The sequence below is a fragment of the Palaemon carinicauda genome, unplaced genomic scaffold, assembly GCF_036898095.1.
Source record: "Palaemon carinicauda isolate YSFRI2023 unplaced genomic scaffold, ASM3689809v2 scaffold449, whole genome shotgun sequence".
Lineage (NCBI taxonomy): Eukaryota > Metazoa > Arthropoda > Malacostraca > Decapoda > Palaemonidae > Palaemon > Palaemon carinicauda.
In genome coordinates, this window is record NW_027171705.1 from 24566 (window position 1) to 33766 (window position 9201).

At 37.7% G+C, this 9201-nt stretch overlaps 1 long non-coding RNA gene across 1 annotated transcript; it reads right to left on the reverse strand.

Moving 5' to 3' along the window:
- Positions 1 to 1006: 1006 nt before the first annotated feature.
- LOC137636934 (uncharacterized) lies at positions 1007 to 3128 on the reverse strand. Its single transcript, XR_011043304.1, has 2 exons — positions 1790 to 3128; positions 1007 to 1757 (listed from the first exon to the last, which is right to left on the reverse strand). It is a non-coding gene; the product is annotated as an uncharacterized lncRNA (long non-coding RNA).
- Between the last annotated feature and the right edge of the window lie 6073 nt (positions 3129 to 9201).

Genomic DNA, 9201 nt, shown 5'->3' on the forward strand with positions numbered 1-9201 from the left:
TTCCCAAGAGCCAGTGCAAAGGTCGAGGGTCATGACTTCCATCTGCCCCATTAGAGCCACGTTTGGGTCCCTTGCTACCAGAATGGTGCTATGGCTCTGCTTTTTTAGGCCCACAGGGCTGATGTATGTGGCCTGGGTTGTGATCTTTGGTCGCTGCTTCGATCCTCGGTCCCACTGTGACTGTCCTTAGGTTCTGGACTGCCTCTATAACCACTGATGCTACAGCTCTGTTTTTCCGGCACCAGCCCCACTGAGCATTGCTGCTTACTACCCTCTTCTTCCCATTGTCCCCCTCCCCTTTTTTCTCTCTTGCCTAGAGTATACGCATCCATTCTTCCAAGAGCCCTTGTCTTGCAGGCATAGGTAAGAGGGAGTTTTGAGTGGATCCGCGAATGAATCTCATAGGGTGACGACTTTGTGCTTTCAGTGAATCTGAAAGATCCATACTTTACCTGTGCATTAGATCATTATTAGTGCTTCCCTTCTGTAACAGTTTCATATGCTGTTTTCATGTTTCTGGGCTTCTGCTCCTCAGAAGTTTGTTCAGATATTCTGGGTAGTAATTTACGGACCCCTTTATGGAATACAGTACGTTCAAATATGTATTCCTCAAGTTGGCAATCCTGTTCTTCATGTGTCGGTAGTGACATGTTTAACTTTCCGCTTTCGTAATATTGTAATTGTGATAATTGAGGCAAAGTTGAATTTCTTACCTAAGCTGAGGTTAAAACACTTGGCGATGCTGGTAACAGTTATATTTGATTACACAAAATAATCTTGGCTGCTGTTCTGCACTTGAGGTACGGTACCTCAAAAGCAAGTGGCTTTGCACGAGATCTCTTCAGGTACTTATTGAACAATCTGCTTCGTCACCAAGGATTGCCATCCCTCGAGCTGATGAGAATAGGAGACTGGTAGATCTTACCTCTTGGCTAAAGAGGAACCCATGTATGAGAGTCCCACTACTTTGCATCTTGACATGCAATGGTATGCGGATGTGTCACGGGTTGCCGCACACCTTAACAAGAGGGTTGTCATATTTGTGGTCAGATGAAGCAACTACTTTGAAGTCCTGGAATTAGCAGCCGTTGTAGTGCTACAAGCCTTCCAATAACGTTAAGGAGACATCCAGTTAGTTGCTGACACACCACCACCATATGTGTAGCTCTACAAGTTGAGAAAGAAAATGCATTTCTTGACTACATGCCAAAGAGTTGTCAGGTGGGAACATTCCTGGCAAGGAGAATGGGCTGGCAGAATCAATTAGGTGCCAATGGTCATAGTGGTCCCTACATCCAGATGTATCAGATAGGCTGGTTGTAGGGCTCTACGGAAATCGACACTGGTTCACCTTATGGCTAGATAATAAGTGCCCTAGGTTTCCCCTCCTCCTTATCCATGGTCTGTATCAAAGTTGCCTTCCAACATCCAAGGGATAACTTGAATGGTTACACCCAGTCTCCATTCAATCCTGTTCCTTTTGCTAATCTGTTGTGGGGTATTAGATCAGTACACGTTGATTCGAGTGGCTCCCAGATGGTCTCGTGGGAATGGTTTCCTGCTCTGCTTTGTCCAGATCCCAAATGAACTCTCGGCCCTCATGAGTTGGATCATTTCTACACCAGATCGCAGTTTCGGTTCTTCCTGGCTGGGAGAAGCTCCTCCCGGTTGCATGAGTCAAGGCTACCCTTAGACTTGAGCTTGGTATTTCTGATGGTAGGGGATAGAACTCTCCTCAGTCTTGCTGTTTTTATTACCTTGTCCGAGCCTTTTTAGATGTTTTTATTACCTTGTCCGAGCCTTTTTAGAAGACCTCGGTCAGGATTCTGACTTGCAATACTGTCTTTGGTGCCTTATAATCGGTGAAAAGATTAGGCGAGTGATTTTATATCTCTGCCTTAGTCTCCTATTCTAAGAGGTGTAGGAATTCCTTAGTCTAGTACCAAAGCACATGGAAAAACTTTTGCTGATGGGACATAATTTCAGATTTGTGTCCTCTATCCCATCTCTGTGTAGAGCTGAAAGTGGTACGGAGAGAAGAGGCTTTTGTTGCTCTTTGTAAGGTTTTGCAGTGGTGTCTGTAATTTCTCTAGCACGGGCAGAATAGAGAAAGGTGTCTCGAATCCTATCTCTATCAGACTTCAGGAGTCTATTAGTAAAGCAAATACTGTACCTCGACTGCTGAGAGATTCTAGGTAGGACTGGAACTCGCGAGGTCATGACTTTAGCCCCAACCTTATCTTCTGGGAATCTTGCAGGGCAATTAGGGATAGGGTGTATATGCTGTAGACCATGTTCACGGTCTTTATTCTGCAAGAGTGCCCGCAAGCCTCGACGCATTTGTTTGGTCTTGTGGTGGCTGCTCAATTAGTGGTGTAGCTAGCCCCGTTCCCTTACAGGACAGTAAGCATCTTGTCTGTAGTAACATATAGATGTAAGTCTGGTATGAAGGCTGAATGATTGGCACTTCTCCATTCTTTCTGCTCCTATCTTAAGGTCAAAGTTTCTATCTAGATCTGACTTTGTTAATGAACTAACTTTCGAGTTCCATTTCTTAGATCGTGAAGAACTTCTATCCTCCCTAGATGAGGGTGAGGATTGTGGAATATACACTAGCTCTTAGGTCTTCACATGCCTTCTAAGTAATTTGTATTTTTCCTAGCTATACAAACCGGTCATTTAGATTATACTTCCCTCAGCAACCACACCTCTTATTTCACTTGTAACTATTGGTTTCGTTGTCATTTGTAGTTTCAAGTTTTGAATGGTATGACACCATTAACTTAGGTTGCTTTCCTGGTTTTTCCTAGAGCTCCTGCATATTTCAAAGAAGTCTTATTGGCCTGCGTTGTGTCCTCTGCATTACACTTGATAAGCAAGAAGTAATGTTCTTTATTGTAACAATTTGGACCTGCTATGCATTTTCAATATTGCAATTTCTTTCAATATTTTTCTTGACATGGTTCTTATCAACTAGCAGATAAATTTTACTGGTTGATGAATTGGTCACTCGTTCAAAATAATGGAATTCTTTGTTAAATATCTTTCAAGGTATGGTTATTTCTGTACCTTGGTTTTATTTTACTGCACATTGCTGCTTCCTTACCATGTTCCCAAGGCCTGTAGGAAACTGCTTCGCCAAGTACTGCTAATAATGGTTGCTTTTTCTAATTCTGAAGAAGTTTATCAAAGGTTCCTGGACTTGGTAGCCTTTTGCTACTGTTGTTTGGTTTTCAACTCCTGGACCTTTATTCTCTAGTCTAATTGTACTTTTTTTCCCACCTTTCTTACAGCTGGGCTTCCAATCTTTGCTGTAGTGCAACTGCACTGTTTTCACTACCTAATAGCTGGGTTTCTAACCTCCAGATGTGTGGTTCAACTGTGCATATTGCTACTGTACTTGAAGCTAGGGTTCCAATCTGGACCTTCGGCTTTCTAGTGCACTTTTTGCCACCTTTCTTACAGCTGGGCTTCCAATCTTTGCTATAGTGCAACTGCACTGTTTTCACTACGTTCCAGCTGGTTTTCCAACCTCCTGATCTGTGGTTCATCTGTACATATCGCTACTGTACTTAAAGCTAGGGTTCCATCTGGACCTTCGGCTTTCTAGTGCACTTTTTGCCACCTTTCTAACTATAGGTTTTCCAACCTGTGGACCTTTGCTCTATTGCTCTTTTTACCACCTTCCTTCCAGCATGGTTTTTAACCACTGGAATTGCAACAGTCAATTTATACCACATAATTTTAACTGTACTAAATTTCCTACCAAATGAACACCATTGGAAGAGACTTATTCTGATAAATCTCTCCTTACACCCTAGCCAGGTTTTGTAGCACCCGTGACTTATTCTCCCCGATATGTTTTATTGCTGATAGCTTTTATGCTTTAGCCTCGGTGACTAACTTACCAGGTATAATCTTATAATGTACTTTCAGCCATTGTGTGTAAAGTAGAAAATATTACAGCACTAAAGTCCATTTTCAATTTGAGACTGTGCCAGTTGATTAAGGTATGAATTAATGAAGATCAATAATGAAAAACTAATATAAATTGATCTTTGATTAAAGGTACTGCCTTTAGTGCAAGCTGTTTGTTGCTAAATTAAGTATAAACAACAGTTCAAATTAAATTTGCCTGATAAAGTATAGGCTATATTGAACAAGCTAGCTTTGCAACAAACATCTTGCACTAAAGGCATTTTTTTTCAAGGGAGAGGCTTGAATGTATACTGATCAATATGTAAAAAAATAAAGTAAATTGTATAAGAGGATACAATAAAAATCAAAGAAATAAACATAGTAATTTTATTAACATCTCAAATTCCTTACATAAGTTAAAATGCCTATAAGCACCTCTTGGGTTGCACGGGACAGGGAGTGCAGTGTGGCCACCCACCTGAAGAGGAGGGAAAAGGAAAGAGGAAGAGTTGATGGAGAGGTGTGGGATCCCAGACACTTCTTTTTCATAACCCCCTTCTCTCTCCCTCCCTCCCTACCCCCTTTTCTTATTGACTTGTGTGTATGATTCTTTCCCTCAGTGTCTCCTCTCTCTCTTTCTCTCACCCAGGTCTCTGTTTCAACCTGTTTTCTCCAGATGTTCAGTTCTTTAATTTTGGTCTGGAATACAAGGCCTTTAATATTACCATGTTAGGTGGTAGAGTTGGCTTGTTGGAATATGATGTTTTAGAGTGACCCTTAAATAGTTCAAGTCAGTAAGTTTAAGTGTCCATCTAAAAGGGCTTAGTCATGTTCCTCATAAAAAATGAGTGAAATAAGTTTTGCATTTAAGAATCATAAACTTTCTCAGAGTGAGGTTACTTTGATCCAATTATTTTTGGTACAGAAATTTTCTAATGAATAAATACCATGATTTAACCTGTGATATTATTTCTGTAGATTATTCAAATGCAAATCTAGAAATGGTAGTCAACAGAAAACACAAGTATATGATTTGGTATATATTTACATGAGAAAATAACAGACTTTACATGGATAAGGAAATATTTCAAATCCTTCATGTTTCCCAAAGGAACAGGAAAGCACTGTCTCCATAAATTAGCAAGATTGTTTTTTTTTATAAAAAGAGAAAATGAAAACCCTACCAAGGCCCACCCCATGTCCCACCTAGTAACAAATTATTAAAGCAGTTTTCATTCTTTAAAAAAAGGTGTTACTAGGTCCTTGAATGTTTTCATTTTCTCTTTTTTTTTCTTTTTTTTAGCAATTTATTTTCATACACAGATTCACATAGCATAATTATAAACTGCTTATTTTACTGCTTACAGTCTAACCTTCAATATCACTGGTTGAACAATCTTATAATAAACTCAAACAAAACTTTAAATTACATTTTAAAAATTTATTCTAAATTTGCTGCTTGTCTTAAAATAATAAACTCAAACAAAACTTCAAATCACATTTTAAAAATTTATTTTAAATTTGCTACTTTGTCTCAAAATTTCTTTGGTTGCTAAAAAGGCCACATTACATTCAGAAGAGATAAGATACAAAATTTTTTATCTAAAATATCATCCTCGGTCAAATGCAAGTAAAAGTCACTTTAATAAAATGGTATCAAAAGACCTTAAAGCATTTCTCGCATTAGCAGTAATTGCGGATATATTTCTATTCAATTCCCATTAAAAATTGCCCGAAATCCGTAAACACCAAAATGTACAGACAGAGACACAGAATATTTCATGGGTCACACGCATCCATCTCTTGAACCACGAGAATCTTCCAAAGAGAACCATAGCCAATATTTGACCGAATCCTATGCGAACCTCTTACACTCGACTTGTAACAAATCCTGAATAGAAGAACCATGGTATCGCCAAGTGCTTATCAGAGCTATGTGAGGAAAACATCATCAGCTGAATACAGTATGAAACACTTGTGTAGGCTTGCCATTGTTAATCAGCATTTCAACTCCCTTTCAGTTTTCTAATATGGAATGCTGATGCCCAGGGTATATGAGTCACCTCTGTTCAACAAATAACCAAATGACGTTTCAAAACCAACTTAAGAAACACACTTCCAAGTATTATGAAGTAAATGAAATCATGACAAATCAATTAAATTGGTTTTGGTTCAGCATGTAAATGCAATAATTTTGTAACTTTATCTATGTTACAAGGAAGAAAAATACAGTACAGCACTGCAAGATACAGGAATGCACAGTAATTACATAAGGGTCCAGACACCTACTGTAACTTCTCAAATCTTTGATCACAAAATTGAAGATCTGCTTCCAATAATTCACTACATAAGTAGTTTCATTTGAAAGTACCAAACTGTACATTAATGCCCTTCAGTTACATCTACTGAAGTTTGGCCAATCTATATTTCAAGGTAACATCCAAAATAAAGAAGTGAACTATACAAAAAACCTGACTACGAAACATGGTCATCGAGTTACCAAAATCCAGAAAATGCCGATACAAAGAATATCTATTAAAAGTAAAGAATCACTTATTGCATATGTTCTGCAATGAAAGGGCTATTCATCAAACCTGTCCGAGATGCGAACTTGCTGTTAGATTAGATATAATCTTTACATTATTACATTGAAGGAAAGATGATGAAATCACATGCAAGAGAATACAATATCCAACATTGAAAAATTTCTTTGGCATCTCAATGCAATAAAATCTGAAACTTTCATCTAGAAAAGAGAACCCAGCTGGAATAAAGGTGGCAAAAACATACTGCATATATGCAGTGTAACATGTAAAAGATGCCATCCTCCAAAATAAGTTGATGTAAGTCATCGTGAACATAGATCAGATCTTTAGGGAAATTCCCAAACCAAGGAAAGAATTCTTTAACTGCGAAAGCAATCATGAGATTGACTGGCACACGCTTAGTTCGAAGGATTATGCAACATTTCCCAGATCTAAAACCTATAGGCCTACGATGTAAGAAAAGATCATGATGGTATGACAACCTTAAAAGGATTTTTTCAAGTACATAAGGCATAACGTGGAGCAACCTCATCTTAGAAATAAAAAATCAGAAGCTTTTAAAGAGAGACCTTAGAAGACTTGAGAAGCCAGTACAAGAAATTATCAAAGTAAGGTCACAAGTAGTCCATGTACTTGAGTACCAAGAATACTTAAAACTTCATTTCCAAAAATTATTTTAGATTCTGCATATATGAAATACCAATGAGGTTTTATGAGTCAATCCCACAAGGATACGAGGCTAAGGATGCACGAGGACAATGCCTGTACTAGGAAATCAAGAAATGCTACTTTTCCAGTGCTGTAGTTCCCTCCCAAACCTCTATGAGGAAGATGCAATAAGAGGAAATACAAAGAGAAGCAATTCCCTACTCAAACACCACTGCAAATTAGAAACCTTCACATTGCCAACAGTAAACCAAACTAAAAAAAAGACCCAACCTCTCATCACTATACCTGGCAAATGTGGAGTACATGGATAAATACTACAAACGGAAAAATTGATTCTATACGACTCAAGTTACCTTAAAGCTTGAAATGACCTTCAACTTTCCACTAATAGGACTCCACCAACATAAAAGAATAAAAGTCCTGTCTATCGGCTTCTCTCTATGCACTTTTATAATCAAACAGTTCAACTACGGAGCATTTGGGATCCTTAATGTTGCAGATGCTAAACAAAGGATCAGTTAACCATAAAGAATTTTTATAGGATGTGGACCACTTCATCAAGACTGGAGATTTGAGTACAGAACTATGACAGATGTCAACCAACAATATCTGGTTTCTCATTGCCACTATCAATTTATGCATTTATGGAATGAAAATAGAGGCTAATTCATTAGATTAACTTTGATATAAAAATATCAACAAATACATTTCTACCTTCAATATTTCCTTTCCAAGTATCCGTGTGTATGACCAATTCAAAATGGGAAACCAGACTTAAAACTTATTTCCAAAGAAACAAGGGAAAAAATTAATATGGCAATTAACTTATTGTCAGAATTCATCAAAAAAAGGCTATCTGCCGCAAGAATTATTCAAGAAAAGTAACAAGGGAGGCAATTCCTTCACAGAACACTGAAACAAACAGCATTCAAAGATAACCTCAATAATACAATTCAAACAGGATTTCATTTCCTTTTGCTCTTTCTACACCTGGCTATCTGATAACCAGACATTTCTTGCTACAATTTTTATCTCTCAATAAAGAACAAATGATCCATTAGTCAAAAGAAAGTAGGAAGTTGTCTTGGTAGTCAGGTGGTAAAACTACTAAAACATTATTTAATCAGAAAACCTTTTTAATCAGCTTCAATTAAACAACAGAAGGCAGAATAAAATAGTCACTAAATAAGACTTGAAAGACTGATTCCATTTCAAATTAGCATCAATGGAGGCAGAAAACCACCACTGATATACTATTCATGCAGTTTTAACCTTCCTTTAAAGAATGAACATGACATTGGTTTATACTTGCAGCCATCCTGATTGGAAATGGTAATCAAAGTCACCATGGACATAGATGAGAAGTTCTTTAGGGAAATTCCCAAAGAGAAAAGATCTCTTTAACCAAGAAAGCTCTTGTGAGACTGATAGGCACAAGTCTAGTTCAAAGAACTATATAACATTTCCTAAAACTTATAGGCTTAATATGAAAGAGAAAAATATGATAGTATGACAAATCTAGAGGATTTATTTGAGTACATAAGCCATAGGTGAAGCATCCTCATCTCAAAAATTAATGCTCAGAAGCTTTAAAGACTTTCAAAAATAATTGGCATAGACAATGGGTATTCCACGACCTTGAGTGCCGTACCAAGCAGTAAGGTAACGGGTAGACCATGAACTTGAGTACTGTACGAAGCATGGAGTACCAAGCAGTAAGGTAACGGGTAGACCATGAACTTGATTACGGTACCAAGCATGCTTGAAATTCCATCTTAAAAAAATTAATTTGTATTAGACTGCATATATACAGTGTAACATAAAGAGGTGCCATCATATACAATATAAATAAATCATGTATGGACTTTTTGCCTTCCTGTTTACTGTATAGCCAACAGTAGATTGCACACAAAAAATTGGCTTCTTGAGAATATCTTTTATGATTTCCAGTGATTAGTCTATCGACAGGGAATGTTTTAATTCTTTCATTCTACCATGATACAGTACTGTTGTCCTGTCTGGTCTTAAGGTGCTGACTTTCATATCAATTTGTTGGACAATAACTTGG